Genomic DNA, 2,986 nt, shown 5'->3' on the forward strand with positions numbered 1-2,986 from the left:
TATATATATATATATATATATATATATACATGCATACATATAATTAAAAAATAATACATGTAGAAAATAATTCTTATAATTTGTGACCCTGGAGCACAAAACCAGTCTTAAGTCGCTGGGGTATATCTGTAGCTATATATATGCTGTCCTAATACTTATAACGTAATGCAAATTAAAAAATTTGGTAATTTTTTATTATTTTATTTTTTATAAAATTTTAGATAATATTTATTTGTATGTTTATTAAATATATTAAACATATCTTGAAAACCCAAACAGCGCAGCTTTTTAATTTATACCAACAGGGTTGGACTATGAAATGAGTCAAAACTTCAAACCATGCATCTCAAAACCGCCCGGAAGAAGTTGAATGCCAGGGTCCGAAATGTGTGTCCAGGGACCTCGCCGGACCACGATCTGGCCCTGAAAACCACAAATGAATGTTTATTGTCTTATAAATACTTCTTTACGAGTCGCTGGAGGATATAATGGACCCTGGTAGTTACTAGACCTCTGCTGATGTTGTCCGTCGTTGCTTCTCTTTCCCTTTCAGACACCTGCACACACACACACACACACACACACTTTTCTCTCTGCCTCTGTTCTTCTTTCCGTCTGTGTCTCTGCCAACCTCACTGTGCGCCTGTGTTCTCTCGTTCCCCTCGCATGGGGCGCCTGTTTTCTCAAAGCGAGACCGCCCTCCCCTTAATACTCGCCCCCCCCTCCGCGGCCTGGCAGCCAGACAAGGTCAACATGACAGGATTTCCCCTCTCCTTCCCTCTTTCTCTCCCTGCATTTCTTTGACTCCGCTCAGCTGAGCAGCAGGCTCCTCCCAAACACGAAGGGCCTTTCATCTTCTGTCTCCGAGAGAGCAAACAAGGGACAGAGCCATAGAGAGACAGGAGGAGCGTGTACCTGGAGAGCTACAAAATCTATAGAGAAAAATATTTTATGCTCACCAAGGCTGCATTTATTTGACCAAAAATACAGTAAAAACAGTAATATTGTGAACATAATGGACCCTGGTAGTTACTAGACCTCTGCTGATGTTGTCCGTCGTTGCTTCTCTTTCCCTTTCAGACACCTGCACACACACACACACACACACACACACACTTTTCTCTCTGCCTCTGTTCTTCTTTCCGTCTGTGTCTCTGCCAACCTCACTGTGCGCCTGTGTTCTCTCGTTCCCCTCGCATGGGGCGCCTGTTTTCTCAAAGCGAGACCGCCCTCCCCTTAATACTCGCCCCCCCTCCGCGGCCTGGCAGCCAGACAAGGTCAACATGACAGGATTTCTCCCCTCCTTCCCTCTTTCTCTCCCTGCGTTTCTTTGACTCTGCTCAGCTGAGCAGCAGGCTCCTCCCAAACACGAAGGGCCTTTCATCTTCTGTCTCCGAGAGAGCAAACAAGGGACAGAGCCATAGAGAGACAGGAGGAGCGTGTACCTGGAGAGCTACAAAATCTATAGAGAAAAATATTTTATGCTCACCAAGGCTGCATTTATTTGACCAAAAATACAGTAAAAACAGTAATATTGTGAAATATTACAATTTTAAATAACTGTTCTCTGTTTCAGTATTTTTTTTATGCAAAGCTGAATGTTCAGCATCATTCCTCCAGTCTTCAGTGTCACATGATCCTTCAGAAATCTTTCTAATATACTGATGATTTGCTGCTCAAGAAACATTTCTTATTATTATCAATGTTGGAAACAGTTGTACCGCTTCATATTTTTGCGGAAACCGTGATTTTTCAGAGTTCTTTGATGAATTGAAACAGCGTTTATGTGAAATAGAAATCTTTTGTAACATTATAAATGTCTTGACTGTCACTTTTGATCAATTGAATGCCTCCTTGCTGAATAAAAGTATTCATTTCATTAAAAAAAAAAGTTTCCAAAACAAAACATCTTATACCACGGTACTTTCTTGTAAGGCTAAATTCCTCCTAAGTAATCAATAAAGTGTCTCTTTAGCTAATAAACTGTTGCACAAAAACAGCTGCAGTGAATGCATTGAAGCTTTTACATTGTTAATTCACACGGTTTTTCACCACAAAGCTATTAAAGGAAATACCCCTCTTGTTCATAGTAGAGTAGACTCTGACAGTGAGTTACAATTCACTGTAGAATTAACAAAAAGTACCAAAGATTCCTGGTCAACAGTCGCAGCCGTGTGCCAAAGTTACCAGAGATACGAATGAGAGCAGTGGGACAGGAGGACTGGGAAATAGTCGTATCCTCTGATCACTATATAATGAGGAGGAATGCATGAACATTTGCTTCATCTTTCTTTCAAACTCAAGACGTGACGTACAGCTCCACAGTAACTGCGGGGAACAGCGGATCATGGAAAGAAGGCGGCAGTCTCGGACTCTCACACATTGACAGGAATGAATTTGCCCGGACACAGAGCCAAGCCCAGACTTGAGAGAGCCTTGCTTCTCTTTCTGAAATGCTTTACCTCCCTCCCTGCCCTCTTTCTCTTTTCATACGGCAGTCTTATTCGCTTACTGTGTTCCAGTTGCGTTATTGTGGCGGTACTGGAAGATCCAGGCTGTTGGCTTTGCAAGAAAATAATAATAAAAGCCAGCTGTGCTTCCAGTTTAACTGCTGAAGCCCTTGGCCCGTTACGATCCAGCGCGCTGCTTATTGCTAACAGCTTACAGTTGGAAAACAATGGTGGTGATGTGGCCCTGCGATTCATGTGGCAAAGACTTGAACCGTTCTCACGCTTCTTGAACTTAACTAGTGGTCGATTCGATCAGTATGAGTTTTTCAATGGCTCGTGCCAATATAACATACCAGCCAAATTTGTATACACCTTTTCATTTTTTACTGGTACTTTTACTTTTTATCTTCCCCATCTTGGAATAATCGTAAAGTCGTCAAACTATGGAATACAAATGGACATTTGAGTAACTAATATACATATTGAATTAAAACTCTCTTATATGTAATATACATAAAAAGCATTCATTGTTTTTT

This window comes from Sinocyclocheilus grahami, unplaced genomic scaffold (assembly GCF_001515645.1).
Source record: "Sinocyclocheilus grahami isolate Dianchi unplaced genomic scaffold, SAMN03320097.WGS_v1.1 scaffold476.1, whole genome shotgun sequence".
Classification (NCBI taxonomy): domain Eukaryota; kingdom Metazoa; phylum Chordata; class Actinopteri; order Cypriniformes; family Cyprinidae; genus Sinocyclocheilus; species Sinocyclocheilus grahami.